This window comes from Etheostoma cragini, chromosome 16 (assembly GCF_013103735.1).
Source record: "Etheostoma cragini isolate CJK2018 chromosome 16, CSU_Ecrag_1.0, whole genome shotgun sequence".
Classification (NCBI taxonomy): Eukaryota; Metazoa; Chordata; class Actinopteri; order Perciformes; family Percidae; genus Etheostoma; species Etheostoma cragini.
The window spans coordinates 9,175,662-9,194,680 of NC_048422.1; the positions used below are offsets into that span (position 1 = coordinate 9,175,662).

General features: G+C 40.0%; 1 long non-coding RNA gene across 1 annotated transcript in view; it reads left to right on the top strand.

Annotated features, from left to right (window-relative positions):
* The first annotated feature begins 886 nt into the window (after window positions 1–886).
* LOC117959658 overlaps window positions 887–19,019 on the top strand; it is a 24,526-nt gene continuing 6,393 nt past the window's right edge. Inside the window, exon 1 of the long non-coding RNA XR_004659989.1 lies at window positions 887–937. This is a non-coding gene — a long non-coding RNA (uncharacterized LOC117959658). The remainder of the gene's footprint in view (window positions 938–19,019) is intronic.

Below are 19,019 nucleotides of genomic sequence, written 5' to 3' on the forward strand. Positions count from 1 at the left end.
AGCACAGATGTACCTCTAAGTGATTCCTGGAAACAAATGGTATTTTCAAATGCAACTAATCAGGCTCAACCTTAGACACTTCTTTTTTCCAGAGCACTGGAGCAATGGGAATGAAGCCCATTGGGCAGAAGTCGAGAAGGAAAGCTTGGGGAATGTTAAGCATGACAATTATAAATGTTAAGGTCCCATGACATGGTGCTTTTTGGATGCTTTTATACAGGCCTTAGTGGTTCCCTAAAACTGTATCTGAAGTCTCTTTCCCAAAATTCAGCCTTGGCGCAGAATTACACCCACTAGAGCCAGTCCCACAATGAGTTTTCCTTAGGATTTGCGATTTCTGTGTCGGTAGCTATAGACCCTTCGCACGTGAAGTCACACTCTACTCGCCTGAATTGTGAACGCCATGACGGACGGTGGAAGAGCTACGCTGTAGACGGACGGCAAGCCAAATGCGTACGTGTTTGTTTGTGTTCATGGTCCCACATACACAATCTGCAGAGTAATCCTCACCAACACAAGCATGTGAATGTGTTGCCTTTCTGTTTTAAATGACGGATAAATAATAATAAAAGTATCCTCATCAGCTAGCTGTCATGCTAACCTGCTTTTCCTGATATGTCGCACTGTTGCTTGCTCTGGAGGAAACTACTAGAACTGTTGGGTCCTTGTAAATTCTGGAGTGTGGTCTATCTGTATAGTGTCTTGAGATAACTCTTGTTATGAATTGATACTATAAATAAAATTGAATTGAATTGAATTGATAACATGTCAACCCGATGATGACCCATATAACTATCATCGGTTATTCACTGACCTAGCTAGCTACATGTCCCAAAAAGAAAAACGTTTCCCTGACTTTTTAACTTACATGCAAACTAACATACACAAATATTGGTTAAATTAAAGATGACATGGCACGGAAACTAGCGTCAAAAAGGTAAAAAAATAACCAGCTAGCTGCCGCTAGCTTTTGGACTCCACTAGCTGCTGCCCATTGCGTCGTAATATCCATCAGTCAAATCTTAACACAGGCTACACAGCGAGTATAATCACAGATGAAAAGATGGCTAGATGTTACAATTATGTGTGGTTATTAATGATCATGTACACTCTGTGATTTACTGCATGGATTGACATATGAAAGATGATTAATGACTGCACTTTCCAGAGCCTGGATGCATCCAGGCATCCATCAGAAAGTTGCACTGGCACATGCAGTGAACAACTGTGTGTGGGTAGCCATGACCAACCATGTCCTCTAAAAGTATAGGCTATGTGTTATATAAATCTTTACTTAAGTAAAGAATATGTAAATTAAAAATAAACCCATCCATGATGTCTTATCTTTGCCATCATGAGGTACCTCCCCCTACCATTAGCGTAGCAACGTGTACCTGTTTCCCAGCCAGCAACAAAGAACTGGTAAAGCATCCAGACTTTTAACAGCTTTGATATTATCACCAGTGTATCCAAATACCACTCTTTGTGAGCACCTACCAGATTCTGGACCTTGACCAATAACGACACGACAACTTGTTGTTTACTAGAAGAAGCCATAAATAAGAAGATATTATTATTATTATTATTATTAGCTTATTTAGTGTTACTTATTTTACACTGATTGAAACTTTCCGCTCGTCAACTACACTGTGTACACTTTTGTGCTTCCGGTGATTTGTGCTGCCGTCCGTCATGGCGTTATCACGTGGTCGTGGTCATGGTCACGTGTTTGCAAGGGGTCTATTGATGAGGAGAGAGGGGGGCAAGGTGGAGGTGGGGGTGTGGCAAATTGTCTGGGCGGGGAAAACAGAGAAAGTGGAGGCAACGTTGCCCTGTATGACCTCATAAGGAGCAAGATTCTAGATAGGCCCATCTGAGTTCTCATTTTCTCAAAGGCAGAGCAGGATACCCAGTGCTCGATTTACACTTATTGCAATTTCTAGTCAATGGGGCAACAGAGGCAGGCTGGGAGAACTCATATTAATGTTAAAAAACCTCAAAGTGAAATGTTCATGCCATGGGACCTTTAAACAGTTAGAAAAAATGAACAGAAACATCTGGAAGAATATGTTAATGAAGCAAATAGAAGAGGAAACAACTGAATATGTTGGAGGAAAAAATACTGGTGAAGCGGAGCCTGGGAAAACTGCATGTAACCAGAGAAGTAGATAGACTGTAAGGGGAGAGAATAGGGAAAGAACAACCAAAAGGAAGGCGTGAGTGGCAGAGCTTGTAAGACGAATAGGGGAAAAAATGGAGGGAACAAGGATATTTATAGTAGAGGAGAAAGCGAATTGAAGGAGGGGACAAAGGGAATTGAAAAGTACAGTAGAAAGAAGAGGCAAAGTAGTTTGATGGAGTTATTGAACTATTATTACTCTGGTAGTCTGTGTGTGTGTGTGTGTGTGTGTATGTGTGTGTATGTGTGTGTGTGTGTGTGTGTGTGTGTGTGTGTGCGCATGTGTGTGTATGAACACTTTGAAAGCAACTAAGCTGGTAACAGCATTCTCAAGCTTGTGCTTCTTCTCAATGCTTACCAACTAGTGTATCTCCTTTCCTCTTTTCCCTCCACTACTCTGCTGCAGTGACCAGTGAACAAGCCTGTTGAGGAGTAATTCATCATCAATAATAATGGGGGAGGGAGAGGGGTACTATGAGCAAGGGGGAGAAAAACATATTTCTCTTTCTGCCGTGACCTAAAGGAGTAGTCCTACAGCCCAATATTGGGTACTTCACTTGTTGCGTGTGCACACACATAACAAGCTGGATGTAGGCTTATATATAGTGCATGTCAGGTGTCTTCATCAATATTTATAACTTTCAAGAAGAGTTTCTTACTAGAAATGAAAATTGCTCTCAAATATGGGAAATTACCTGAAAAGATGACAACACAGGAGCAAAAAATAGAATAAAAAGTGGGGGTTTTGGCAGGTGTTGTAGCCAGGGCGGCGTCAGGCAAGGACAATGAAAATAAGATAATAAATCATTTTGGAAATGTTGTCTTGCAACCAGAAACTGAAAAAACTAAAAACTAAAAATCTGCTTGACCTTACCTCATAGAAAGAATATCCTATATAATTTAAGAGAGTCACTCAACGTCACATGCATTAGTTCATCACTCTCTGATACAATTCCATATTAATCCCTCAAACTTTGAGTGTTGAAAACCTAAATGTAATGGCTTTTTTCTCAAGGCTGATAAGTCAATGAGTGCACAAACAGGTATATTGTATTTATACCTATATATTAGACTTAGACTTAGAAAACTTTAATGTCCCCGAGAGGCAATTTGTTTTACAGTACAGGCATATTGACACACTATCCAAAATACCCTGATCCAAATATCTACAGCACCATTTATCTAACACATAACATACAAACATCAATAAATAGAATGCAGTAAAATGAGTATATTGAACAATGTCGGGAATCAATAGACAAAACTATTACTTAACAGATATTCCTTCAGTCATTCCCCTCAGTACATATTTTTTAATTGGGTCATTGCCGTAGGAATGAATGAGGTTTATGCTCAGTTAGTTCTGATGAGGGTATCTATGTCTACGACCAGAAGGGAGGAGCATAATTCCCTCTGAAAGTGGATGGGTTGTATCCATGCAAAGCTTGTCAGATATGCAGTAGTTGGTACAGGTCTACCATGTTGCTTATCAATGATTTTTCCACAAGTTTTAACAATCTTCCTCAATTAGTTCCGATGAGTGTCCATAACAGCATACAGTACTGTAGGAGAGAATAATCTCAATGAAGGACCTGTAAAACAGAGTCAAAATTGTATTATCAACATTAAAATAAATAAGTTTCCTGAGAAAATACAAGCGTTGTTGGCCCTTTTTATGGTCATTGATAAGACTAAGATATTTGTAGCCTACTCCGTCACCATCTCTATCTCTTCTCTTCTTATCAGTCGGATTGGGTAAGGGAGCCCCACATCTAAAATTAAAGACCAACTCTTTGGTCCTGGATGCATTCAAATGCAACTGGGAGACTTCACACCTGTCAGCAAATGCATTCAACACTGGACAATGTTCAGTTTCATCTTGCTCCAGTAAACTATTAACAGTAGTTACTAGTTTACTAGTCTAATAACAGTAGTATAATCTGCAAATTTTATTATATGACGTCCAGGGTAACTATTGCGACAACAGTCAGCTTACAATATATATTGCAGTGGTGACAAGACACTACCTTGTGGTGTTCCCATTGAAGTGAAGTGGACCCCAGATATTGTGTTTCCCACCCTTATTCTTTGTGGCCGCCCACTCAGGAAGTCCAAGATCCATTTAATAAGTGTTGAGTTTATCTGAAAGTTGTCTCTAAGTCAGTTTGCTAGAATTTGTGAGTGGATTGTATTGAATGCTGATGAAAAATCAGCAAATAAAACGCAAGCATATGTTTTACAACCCTCCAGGTGTGTATGCAGATAATCTAAAAGCCCTGCAATGGCATCGTCTGTCCCCCACCCAAATCTGTAAGAAAATTACAGAAAGATTGTATGTGTTACTCTGCCAAGTTTGCCATCAGGTGCCACTAGACAGCAGTAGCTACATTGGATGTGTTATAGGTCAGGTTTTTCCTATAAGGTGTTATAGGAAAAACCTGTGAGACATTTCAACATTGACCCCAGGAGGATCCGAGACTGGAAGAGACAGAAAAATGAGCTGAAGGAATTACCCGACAGGAGCAGAGCATGGCTAGCTAGCTTGAGTTGGAAGGAAAAGAGTTAGCCTGGAGCTAGAAATGAAGCTAGCTACTTACCATCTGTAACGTAAATGAGATACTGTTGTACTGTATGCTCTTATTGTAATCTATTAGAAATACTGTAGTACCTATGTTTGAAATAAATACCTTTCAATAAATACGTTTACAGGGTTCAAAACCGACACAGTAGTGATGTTTGATTATTTCTGACCCACATCTCTGCTCTGTTGCCCTTCTGGCTGTTGTATAGTGATGTTTTTGCAAACTTTTCTCAAAAAATGAATGTTTTCTGTCCTTTGGAATGGTTTATTTAAAACAATTATCCTTATCAAACAAATAATAAATAATAACAAATAATTTTTAGAAATAAAGTCCTGCCTCTAAAAAATGCATGCTTCAAAGAAAAGTCTGGTACCTTCCACGGTTCAGTTAAATGAAGGCCTTGGCTTTTATTCGAGGAATTACGGTAATTAAAAGAGAGGTGAGGGTGATGATTAGGGGTGATCCGAGTATCCGGTTGAAACGAGTATCCGGTACGGATAAAGCACTTTTGCCAAGTACAAGTATTATACGAGTAATATGAGTCAATATCCGTGCTCTGATTGAATACAACTCCTTAACTGGCCGTGCATAATCACAGCGCCCCCCCCCACCTACAAACACGCTGGGATCAATCACACACACACACACACACAGAACATGGAGAAATGCGCTCCCTCGACCTCTCTCTCGCTCGCTCGCTCTCTCTCTCTCTCGCTCGCTCGCTCGCTCCCGCTCCGTCAGGCAGTCAATCGGGTCTGCGGATTTGTCCCCTTAACGTTTAGGGTTTCTTCAGCTTCAGTTTTTTTTTTAACTTCGGTTTATAGTACTTACATACTTAGTAACCAGTAGATTTCTGGTGAACGTGGGTTTCAGACTTGCTGCTCGGTTTAAATGCATCTCCCGTTTTTTTTTTTTACTGTCAGCTGCCCCGCCCCCTCTCTCTCTGTGTCTCTCACTCACTCATTCTCACACACACACATATACCTTGTGTGGAAATAAAAGAAATAAAAAAAACAAAAAAGAACCAAAAACAAAAAAAATCACACTGATCGTAAAAAATAAAAAGTTAAAAAAAGAAAGTTATATTGAGTATGAAAACTCTTGTTCATTACATTTTACTTCATAATTGCAACTGCATGTGTTGTATTCATTGTTGCAAAACGTTTTGTATATAGGCCTAGTTTGTTTGTTACCATGACAACACCATTGATCTAAAGCTTGATGCTGTCATGTAAATAGTTTTCAAATCAGCAATAAATATAACAATTTTTGTCAATTGCATGCTTAAATAACATACCGGTTAAAGCCCCTAACATTTCAAGAGAACCCGACCCACTTCCTGGTTCAATCTGACCACTTCCGGTTTAGGCCCCGCCCAGTCCGAGTACGGATCCGGATACAGATAATTCATGTGGTAAACAGATACAGATACAGATAATGCTGTACTCGCTCATCCCTACCTATAATCGTTGGATGAGGAGGGATGGGAGACTTCGGGAAGGGGGGGTCAGGACTGTTGTATTCCAAAGCAGTGGAACAACCTGGGTGTTGACTGAGTGTTGGAAGTGGGAACCGAAAATTCCACTCAATTGGACCGCACAGTGCACTGCAACAGGACGGCGCTGCACCTGACGGCAGAAACACACTGCATGCTGAAGCGCTGTAAAGCATCATGAAGCGGAGCTATTGCGGAGCTATTTTCCTTTTGCCACACGTCGTGCAATCCGTCCGGCCACACCAACTGCTATCAGGCACGTAGCTGCCGGGCCCGGCCCACGTGCTACAGCTATCATTTTATCATCTCCTCCACGCAACCAAACAATCATGGGCGGAGGAGAGAGAAGGCCATGAGAGGAGAAGGATTGCTTTGTTACCAACGTGGCAACATGCACATCTGGTACGAACAGTCAGGCGTGCCATCAATCACAAATGTATGATGCACGGCTATTTGGGGCGCCTCTGCATGCATAGTCTTTCTGCTGTAAGCCTACACACACTCAACCCCGCCCCTACACACACACACACACAACAATGCCATCAACTCAGCAAACCATGCAATAAATATTTCTGAAGACTCAAAGCACATAAGTTGTCCTTCATTGACAGTCAATCCACATACGCAGCCTTATGAAACTTTTTGACAAATATTAGCATTATTTGTAAATCGACTTTCAAGCATGTTTGCTCCATCTTCATCTGCTCATATTTACAGACACATAGTATGTGATGGTAAAACTAAATTTTTAATGTACTGTGTGTACACGTCTTTGGGGATGTATATGTAGTGTGCCTGTGTGTGGGTGTGTGTGTGGACTAAATGTTTAATGTGCAGCCACCACTCTTCTTTTTGTACATTATTAATCAGCCAATAAGGTGAATCTCTCTTTAATCTTACTGGGAATTATTTTGCTTTGCCTGTTAAACACACACACACACACATACACACAGTTATTCATAATGATGATCATTGCATAAAGGTATGTGGGCATAGAAATACATGCTCTGACAAGCACAGTTGAAAATCAGATCAATAACAAAATGCTGCAATGAACCAAATTTAATTCGGAGCATATGGAGCATCATTTGGATGCTGTTGTGGTATTACATTTAATTGCATTAAGGTGCTGACGAACCAAGCTGACAGCAAATAACCAGTCACCCATGTCGCCTTTGTCTTGGCCCTGGTTCCTGTACTTCACTCCCCGCCGGTACGACAGAGGACACCTGTATATGGCATTGGACCTTAACAAAGTTGTCACTCATCGACTGATAGCAATGTGATTTACTTCACTGTGACAATAGTGTGTAACAGGACTGAGTGTGTGAACGTTCACTTTTTTCTTTGGTGTTTATTATATAAGAGATTAACAATATGCAAAGGTGTAAGCAACAGAGAAGGACTTTGGCGATTAGACTCCATCGATGTGAAGCCCAGAACACATAGGACAGGGCTTTTTGTGCTTGTATATTCAAGATGACATCTTGAATCGTGCCCACAGAGAGCTTTTTTCTTACAGCTCTTTGCGATTGTCTCACTCACAGGTATTGTCAGAGTATTAGCTTGTTACTTACATACTTACTTACTTTTTTTTGCACATTTCATTAAAACTTGAGTAAATCATATACATCCAATCACTGGACAGGATCACAGACATGCCTGAGTGATTACAAACAATTACAAAGACCAACTTTGTAATAAATGTAAATGTGCTGTATTTATATAGCGCTTTTCCAGTCTTAACAACTGCTCAATGCGCTTTTACATCTACAGGAAACATTCACCATTCACACACTGTGGCCGGGGCTGCCATACAAGGTGCCACCTGCTCATCAGATAAACATTCACACACATTCACATTCCGATGCGCAGCACCGGGGGCAACTTGGGGTTCAGTGTCTTGCCCAAGGACACTTTGACAATGACTGCAGGGGCCGGAATTGAACCACCAACCTTCCGATTGGCAGGCAACCGCTCTACCACTGAGCCACAGCCGCCCTGAACTTGGTTAGGTCAAGAAAAAAGGTTCATGTTTTTTTGTGTTAAAGTATGTGTGTTTGTTACTTAATTTATACATGTACATGGTTTAAACAAGCCAATGATGACTTTTGGTTCAACATGGGATGCAAACAGCGGTCCCAAGTTGGTTTGACCCTTCCATCCAACCTGACGTCCTCTCTTTGGTTGCGTATTTTACATGAAAGACAAACGTAATTTGTGAAAAAATACTTTTTCAATAAAACCTAAATACGAATGCACTTTAGTTGTATGGGAATGGGATTTTTAGAAGACAGGGATGAGCCTCGAGAGGCAAAGGATACCAGCGAGCCCTTAGGATCAGATATTAATAGTTTCCAAGGTTTTCTATCTTTAGACCTACAGGAGAAAAGCCACAGCTGTCTACCCGCTGAACAGTGAAGTTGCATCCATCAGAGATTTGTCTCAAGAACACACCAAAACCCTGCGTGTGTCAGTCTAAAGTGTTCCCTCTACCTCGGCTTGAGCTAGGCATTGATTTGTTTAGATACAGCTTTAAAAGTAGCCTAGTAACATGGTATTGTACCTGAATTTATGACATCTTTGTTTGGGAGAGAAGGGAGACATGAGAAAGATACATGATGATCACTACATTATTTGCAGAATGGTTTTTAATGGTGAAGAAAATAGTTTCATGAAAATAAAATCAATTAACATCTTAGTATATCGCTCTGGTAATCACCTACACATTTATTTTAAAACAAATAAGTTACAACAGAAAATTGTATTCGACACATGTGGTGGAAGTATGCACTTAGAACTCCAGTTACACATGAATTGAAGAGTCTTCATTCATTCAAAGGCACGGTTGATGGTGAAGAAAAACTTACATTCATCTAATATCTTATCATAATCAACATAATATATTTAACACAACTAATTACTTGTCAATCAAATCAAGCCAGGGTAAAAATGTCTTCTTTTTTCCGCTGTCAAATGATAAACTCACAGGTGCTGCTAATGCTGCTAATGGGTATCGTTGCATACCAGCCCCAACTACATTGAAGAAGAAAACCTTCTGCTTATAATTCTCCTGGCATCATTACAATCATTACTGGCTTACTGGTATATCAACCAAAGTGTGCAGGTTAAATGGGGTAGTACAGTCTCTGCCTCCTGTGGGGTAAGTAATAGGGTGTGTCAGGGGGCTACTCTCACCAGCACTCTGTACATGGATGAGTTAACCAGCCACCTGACAGGATGCAAAACTGGCTTTATGATTGTGACACCTTGGTTAATCATATATGCTGCTTATCTGGCCATTTTCTCTCCCAGGAGTGCTGGTTTTTAGCAGCTACTGAATATCTGGTATGAATATGAGGTGAAACATGATGTTATTGTATAATGCCAAAAAAACTGCTGTCTTTATATGTAGGACAGAAGTGGACAAAGATCTTTGTTTTTCAGACTTTTAACTGTTAGGACATGTGGTGAGTAATAGAATTACATATCTGGGTTGTTATATTGCAGATAATGTACTTGATGTTGAGGATAAATACAGACAGCATAACATATTATGTGCCCAAGCTAACAAGCTGGTAAGGAAATTCCACATGTGCACGGATGACGTCAAAATTAGTCTTCTTAATGAATACTGCACTCCTTTGTATACTGCTTCCTTATGGACTAAGTTTAAAAAGACAAGAATGCAGAAGCTTAAGGTTGCTTATATTGAATGTATGAGGAAAACTGGTCAACAAACCCAGGTGCTCTAGTGCAAGTGACCTGTAATGCAGGGGTCAGCACCTTCCAGGCATTATTGACGAGGCTGACCGACAAATCCATTTGCTGCCTGAAAGTTTCCCAGAACAGCATTGTTATACTACTGGCAAATCCTAAGTTTAGTGCCACACAATGCCAATCATCACTATGGAAACACTTGTATAAGTGTCTTTTATAGAAACGCAGTATTGTGGTTTGTTTTGTTTTCATTTATACATATATGTTGATCTTTGTCTTTTTCAATGTATGTTGTATGTCATGTCTGTCTCTTCTGAATTGACCTTTAGTCTGGCAGTACAGCTGATGATGATAAGGATAGCGTTACTGTAGGGGTAAATATGAACTGTCTATCATATACTCTTTAAACATTACAATAGCCGAGTCTGTTAATTGGGTCGTTAATAAAGCTAACAGACATATTAACAAGGTAATTAATTAGGGTAATAAATGCATTAAAGACAGTAATTAAGTCAATGAATATGTTCACATGAGCAATGCGCTGTCATGCAGTATGTGTCTCTCCCTAACCAATCAATGGCAATAATAAGTCCTAGGAAACCCATTATGTAACTATGGTAATGCATTGATCTTGTGTTACCGTGTTGATAATAATTGATCTACACACACAACAAGATCAATATCTTATTATCATTATATGGCAGCCATGATGAGAAGGAAGCAATTGAGAATGGGACACAGCCAGATAATTGAGGGTCAAGTCATGGCATGAAGTAAAATCATGGGGAAAGGAAATTGAGGAAACGTGCCTAACTACACATGAATAACCCCAGACCACAAAAAAATCTTTCTGGTGTTAAACCTATTATTACAATGCAGGTGTTTACTGTATTTGCCAAGACACATTTATGAACTGTATGTGAACAAATTTAATAAATCTTCTCCCACAATTATTTCATCTGGGACAGCCAAAAATTGTACAGTGTAAAGGAGCAATTAACAAAGGCTAAAGCTGAACTGGCTTTCTTTAATCGCATAGTCAGCTGTCTTAATTCATGGTAAATGGTCAATGGCAAAATATTTATGGTTCTGGTACAGTAAGTCTGCTGGTTTAAGATACATAGAGAGGAGGTAGTCTCTTCCATTGCAAATTCATCTTTTAGAATTGGTTGCTTGGCAAGTTCTAAACATTTTCAAATACAAAATGGGTCTATAGCTGTGGACTTTATAGCTGTTGATATCCCATGTTTAATTTAACTTTCATCATTATGTAAACATTCTTGTAATAATTATCCACATTGGACAATGGAGCTTTGATGGGTCGTAACTGTTTCAGCTTCCCAATGCTGGTTGAATTCCGGTACAGTATTTTCCCAGTTTGGGCTTCATTTAAGTTGTGAAATAATCTAATATTAAATCAATGCAGCCATATAGACAGCCCTTTGCATCAATTTAAATTGCTGAATGGTTACAGCTCTGGGTCTCACGGCTTAAATAAAATCCCTCTGAACCTCTGCAAGAGGCTGGGGTTGTTTTATTTGGGACATTGCTTTGGTCAATGCTCACCCAGGGGTGGAAATGCTACCAAGCTGCTCACAGGGATTTTGTCCCTGCGGCCTAGACAACACACCATCCCTTCCAACATGCATTATGTAGAAAATCACATTTGTTTTTCTTCCACCTCTCTTCACCTGATGCACTCCTCTGACTCACAGGGGAAGTCCATCTTGCCACAGTAAATATACACTACTTGTATTTTACTACATAACATTTCATGCAAAAGCTAGGAGGAGAACTCGCATGTGTACCTGTATAGAACACCTGTGCATGTGGGTATTACATGAAATGTAGTAGTTGTCTTATCATAAAGCTCTACCTGCATTTTTGTGTGTATTGAATTGTTTTTTTCTAAATATATACACATTCTTACCTATAGTCACTATATATCAAACCATTACAATATGGTTTCCTATTGGTGAGAGACAAGTTTAAAAAAAAAAAAAGTAAACAAATGTAGACAAAGAAAGTCCAGCTGGATGTGAGTGTTGACAAATAAAAGGGTTTCATGTTGGCTTCTCCTCTGAAGAGTGACTCGATTCATTCTTACGTACTGTTCCCAGGATGACCATTGGGCACCGTTATCTGTGTCCTCACATGTCAATTAGCTAAAGTCTTTACTTAGCAATTAGGTTAATTCTTCAGTACGTTGACAATGAAGCTTGAAGTAGGAGCCAAGTGGAGGACAGCACAAGTTGAGGGGTAAACCTGGGTCAGATAGTTGATGAAAGTAAGTATATAGCCATGATGGTGACCTATCCCAATGACATGACGAGACATATTAGGTCTTTCAAACAGGGGAGCTGAGCGGGCTGCTGTGAGGGCTTCATGATGCTGTGAGCCCGGCAGGTAGTGCAAAGGGAAAATACCAACTAAATTGATGACACAAAGTTCGATTCAAGTGAAGCGCCTAAATTTATCTACTTTACATGTAAACCCAAACAGCAACATCAGTAAAGGCAGAACTTTTCAGAGACTATCCTCATTACTTGTCCTGAAAATATTTCCACATGGTCTATGTTACATTCAATCAAAATTAGGATTGTTTTTCCATAATTTTCCTAAGTTTGGTCAGGTTGGCCACAGAATGAAAAGCTCTCTTTGAAAACCATCTTTCTTTACCTTTGGGAGAGTCATAAAAATGGGATTAACTTAAACCAGAGAGCCATGTATTGCTCTATTATGATCCCTAATCCCTTTGCTTTCATCATTAACAGAAAGTCAAACAACAAACACATGCACAGCCAGGCTAAGCACGGAGAAATCAGGCCGGAGCAAAAGTGTAAAGGAACAGCTCCCAGTGCAGTTATTTAGATAAAACACAAACACATGAACACATCCATACTGCAGAGGCCAGAAAACACATATATACACACACACACACACACACACACGTATATATTCTGGGGATGCTAGAGGACTACAGAATGGCCTTGGTTTGTTTCAACAAAATTGACCCGAGCATGCACAAATACATAGATTGCAGATAACATGCAGTCAAACAGAAAGCAAAGAGATGCTGCAATATTGATCTGACATCTGTTGTGAATATGTGATGCTTGAGGTGTCTCAAGCATGAAATATCTAAAAAATATATATCAGAGTTAGGAGTATTTAAAGTTATTTAAAGTATTTATAAGTAAAGTAAAGTATTATATAAAGTATTTTAAGTTAGGAGTATTTACTCTTAAAATTAGTGCTGTCAAACGATTAAAATATTTAATCGCAATTAGTTGCATTGAGGTCATAGTTAACTTGCTATTAATTGCAATTAATCACAGAGTTTTATCTATTCTAAATGTCCCTTGATTTCTTTTTTGTCCCATTAATCTTTTCATTGTAATGCTTTCATCAACATGGAAAAGCCTACTGTAGTATTCAATGTCACACTAACATTCTCACTTGAAGCAAATAATTTCAATGTTGTGGGGGGGCTTAGAATTGGCATCAGCTGTGTGCTTGGCCATCAAGTGGTATTTCAGACTGGATGTCCTGCGTCCTGGTCCTGGTCCTGGTCTTGTCAATGGAAACATTTAGCAACCTTTAATAAGTAAACACTCCATTCAAAATCTTATTGGCATCCATTTTGGCATCTCTCGCTCGCCATCCACTCAAAGCGTAACGTTACTACTCTTTAGCCGGCTCATACTTCTTTTTTATTGCGGGGTTTGCTTGTAAGAGTGTTCCACAAACTTGTCCTGAATTGCTTGTTTCAGAATGATGAATTCCTTGTTGACGTGTGATGTAAAGCAGTGAGCTCTAGTGGCCACAAAAATGATGATGAGAGCAAAGGAGGAAGTCAGCTGACATAGTAAAATAAGGAGGAGTCTGGTGTAATGGAATGGACTTTGACCGGGGACCCTAAACCCTAACCCTTTTTGTCCGCAACTACCTTAACCTTAACCAAGCACTTCAGATGCCTAAACCAAACTGGTCACGATTTGGTGCCTAAACGTAACCGCCATGTATCTGCCCCTCCTTTTCTGTAAAATGCTCACTGTCTGATCGCGCCCTACGACTACTTGTTCTGTCCTTTGAAACTATATTAGCGAGTCTCAGATACGGCTTGTTCTTTGTAACAAAGCCTAGAAGGCCCTTGTAATATTTGATGATGACACTACTTTTGCAGGAACTGTTAAATCTGTCAGGTGAGACCCTGCTATGTGAGGCGCCTGTTTCTCAGAGTAGGGACTCTTAACGTATTTATCCCCCTGGACAGTTTTGCATCGGGGCATCCCACTCCTCTCAATGATCTAGATAGAGCCAGTTTGTGCTGCTCTATGAAGTTTGTAGTGCACACCCTTGTATGATATCTTTAGTTTCTTGTCAATTTATCTGATGGAATAGCCTTCTGTTCTCAAAAGTATTGATTGTACAAGTTTCTAAAGAAAGCTTTTTGCTTCTGGCCATCTTAAGACCATAAACAAAACTGCAAGATCTGTTGTTTCAGCTTGGCTAGTCAAGAAGCTCAATGAAGGCCAGTTATTGTTTATTTAACAGCAAAACACTTTCTCAGCTGTGCCAAAATGATTGTGAGGGTTTTCAAAAACAAATGGTATCTTTTACAGAGGTAACTTAGGATCAGTAAACAGAACGTGCCATTGGAACACCTGACTGATGGTTGCTAAAAATCAGCCTTGTCCAACAAGAAAAGTCATTTTCCACATTAGGAATGTCGTGAGGTGCTTCCTCTTTTAGCTCTCAAAGACTGACCATAAATGTTATTTATCATGTTAATGCAGTATTTGTTTGTTTAAAGTGTTAATATGTTCAGTTGATTATCACTGTTTTTTAATCATCTGTTAGCCTAGTCATGCAGGCCACACAGTATTCTCGTAGCTTTCTTGCGTACATATTTAAAATTATATAACACAGAGATTCATATGCTATAGATACATTCATCAATACATCATTCTGTTTAAAACCGTGCAAATTACTTCACATACATTAACGGTTATAATAGTCACACAACACAAATGTTTATTGAGTTTAAAAGCTAACAGAGGGTAACCGGTAGTTTTTGTGGCTTACTGGAGTCTGCTTTTTTTGTGTTTTAAGGGAAGTCGGCAGTGCATGGCGAGTTTAAATGACGCCATGACTTCCGGGGTCACAGGAAGTGACCTGGGATTATGTGTAATTAATCAGCAGTCAACATAGGTAGTGGCTTTGTGAAATGTTAGTGTTAATCATATAAATAATATTTTGTGAATCTATAGCTTTATTGCTATAAGATTTTTTGCTGTGTGAAGCTTTTACTATCTACTCACCTGAGGCACCCCTGCATTACACTGTGTGTGGGAATGTTCCAATTAGAGACGCAGACTTCAGGTGTATATAGACATGCAGTTTTCACTTGCTTTGATTGACAGAGAGCTAGATGTGGGAAGACGCAAGTCTGTTGAATAACTAGTGACTGTGACTAGTAAGAAAAGTCAACTTGTATACAGCGGCATTTTTGTATAATTCAACCACTTGTTTTGACTCTCATGTTTCTTTTATTTTGTGAAAGTATTTTTTTTTTCCTTTTTCTCTTTAACTTTGGTTTTGTTAATGCTCTATGGCAAAAATTAAACATTAATTGGGAAATAAATAAAAATGCCATCTTTTTTGACTTCATCTCCGACTCAGTGTGGAGTGTTTTCAGCTGCCTGACTACTCAGTGACATCTACCCACAACAGTGGTCAATGTAATTTTTCTATAAAAGAAGAAAAAGTGGATTTCCTTCAAAAACAAGGACATTCCTCAGTGAATTTATGAACGGCAGTTTATACACGTTTCATGCAGATGGTTATGCAAAATCAGTGCGGAGCAAACATCCAGTGACAAGTAACCATTTAATAATTAATCGCATTTACAACATTGAATCTGCAAAGATAATGAGGAGTTTGTGACTTTGGAAAACAGAAAAAGACAATTTAATGTCTGTAAAAGTGGAGAGAACATGCATATCTGAAATAGTTTCTTGACCCAGTTTATCACATTTTGAAGCAGAGAAATTCCACTTTGTTCTGTATTCCATGGCTGATGTGTCTCAAACGGCTAAGTGTCATTTAAATTTACTTAACTGCATCTGTGCTCATTTACATCATCAGTGCTAGAAAAACACAGTAAACATTTGGCAAAGTAATATAAGCCCCATTGAGTCACATTTAGAAAACACTTCTAACGTCTAGAATTCATCATTACGGGCACATAAACACTCAGGGTTTGTCAGTATTTACTCGGCACTTGGTCTGCTTTATGGCCATTAAAATACTATTATGTGTAAATACAACAGTTGCAATATACTGTATGCCATTATGCTCACTGTTTCCCATATGAGCTTTCTTAAACGCAGCATTTATCATCAAGCCTATTTCACTTGGTCTGTTCCCCAGGCAGATCAAAAAACGTTCTGTTACTGCCGTTAACGTTGTTAGCACCTGGTGCTGGGTTTTTTCAGGCTGGGTTTGGTTTGCCGTACTCACTGGCTGGGTGCTAGCTGTGGCTTTGTCCCCAGGGGTGTTATGGACTCTCATCCTGTTAAGTCTGTTTTCCGTCTAACCTTTGACCCTCTTGTCCCCTTTCCGACACACCTGTTTCACATTGTAGATACCAAAGTATTTTCCTGCAACCTAATAACTTTACCATACGGTTGAGCCACAACATTTTAGCATGGGCCACTTGTCAAAAAAGCACATTCTAGTAAATTAGATCAATATTCAAATATCATATCAATAAATCAGGCCTCTACGGTACTACTGGGTTTCAGAAAAAAATAAGTGCAATTTTGCCTATACTCATAGAATCTGGAGTTAAAATTTGTAAATGTTGTATCATATAGACGTTGCACTCTAAGGCTACGCTATTGGGTTAGGGCAAAGCTGATGTAGTCAATGCCACCTGCGACACCGGGCGACATTAACTCTTCCCCCACTGCAATGACAGGAGATTGTATCAGAAAGTCCATTATCCTGATAAAAAGCCTGCCATGGTAATGACTTGGCCTAACTGGTTGCAAGACTCAAGTCATGATTGTAGGTGTGCATGATTAGCGAGAAACTGTATGTGTGTTTCTCTCAGCCACCCTGTGCAGGGGGCTTTTTCGCAAGCGAAACACACATGCAACGGCACATCATTCCATGATTATAGGTGTGCATGACCGATGAGAAAATTTATCATGATTTGGACAAGATAAATTAGGGGACAGACGCTTTCCACCCAGCACTCAGTGCAGGAGGGGTGAGTATAGCAGGCAGAACACACGTGCACCCACGCATTATTCCGTGATTGTAGGCGTGCATGATCAGTGAGAATTGTATCATGATTGACAATTTATGGGTCAGCAGGCAGAATACACATGCAACGGGGCATCACCCATCGTTGAGTGTGGATAGGACCGAGTGGGTCATGGAGGGCTCAGACATAACAAGCAGATAGAAACGGATGAATGGGCATGGGGATGCCCTGGAGGCTGCTGAGCAGATGCAGATGTCACGGCCCTGAACAGGGCTCCAGACGCCGACAGCGCCCTAGTAGAATGTGCCCGGATGCCTTGTGGGGGGCTCCGCCCTCTCCGTGTTATAAGACTGGGTGATAGCCTTGCACAGCCAGTGAAACGCAGGGTGTTTTGAAAGGGCCGCTCCTTTGGAGTGTTCTCTATAGTGTAAAAATAGCTGCTGTGTGTGCCTAATGTCTGCTGTGCCTAAAATGTACTGTGATAACGCACACACTGGACACAAACAATGAACAGCCCTACGAGGGAAACACCCTTGACCAAAAGGAATTTTTGGTGTGAATGAGGGTTTTGGCTGTAAGGTGGCTGCGCTCCGGCCCCCTCTAATGGAGAGGCATAACGGCAAAACTGACAGAGCACACAAGTCGCTCAGTCTCTTGGCTGACGTCAGGGCAAGGAGAAGCGCCATTTTTAGTGATGTCAGCCTGAGAGAGGCTTGTGCCAGAGACTCGAAAGGAGGCTCTCTCCAGATGAAACCAGCGTCTACGCCAAGGGATGGATTGTCCCGTGTGCTCAAGAAAAACCACAGTGCGCACTGTGTGTTCTCTCTTGAGGCAAACAGCCTTTTCATCTGCTTCTCCGAGACTGTGGAACACCTTCCCTGAACGTTTGAGGGCCCAACAGTCTACAGAAAATATATCATTTCAAGAAAGCTTTTTACTAAAGTATTATATAGGTTTTCTATAACTATTTATTGACTGTGAACTTTTTTTGGGATTAATTGCATTAGCATGTGCTCTGTAGCACTTGCACTTGATTGCTGGAATGCAAAGTGCAAAACAAATCAAAATTATTATTATTATTATTAGCTGTGATTGACTGGCAATTGGCTGGCCGGGTGTATGGGCGGGACTTTGATAGCTTACCGTCGGATATCTACTGCGCAGACTTTGGCTTCAAAACTACGAAATGGCGCAACCCAAATTGGGTTATTTAGGCTTTAATATTGTACAATGGGAGAAAGTGGAGACGCGTTGTCCCTCTTACTTTACAGTCTGACTTTGACACAAGCTAAAGCAGTTACAGGGGTCAAAGGTTATATGACACCATTGATGATGACCTAACGCTCCGTGTCATTGATTAAAAAATTATTGAGTTTTTTAAGAATACTTTTTCTTAACAAAAATCTGCAAATTGCCTGCTGTATTCCTTAAAAAAAGGGCTACATTTTTATTTTCACACACAAGCTCTCTCAATCCGTGTTAGCCTTACAAATACAAACACACACTGACTCATTTAATGTATTGGAATGCTCAAGCCGGTTCCAGGAATAAACTGACTTTCATCTCACAGGAACTTGTTCAGAGTGATCTATAACCAAGGACACACACACACACGCATTCAAACATTTAACTCTCTTCCAGATGTGCAGATGTATCGCTGCAAAGCAACATACTTGCTTTCTCTGAATTCCAGTTCCAGGCATTTGGTTTCGCCAAATTTTGTTTCATTTGTAAGTGACCCCAAACTTTTGACCGGTAGTGTGTATA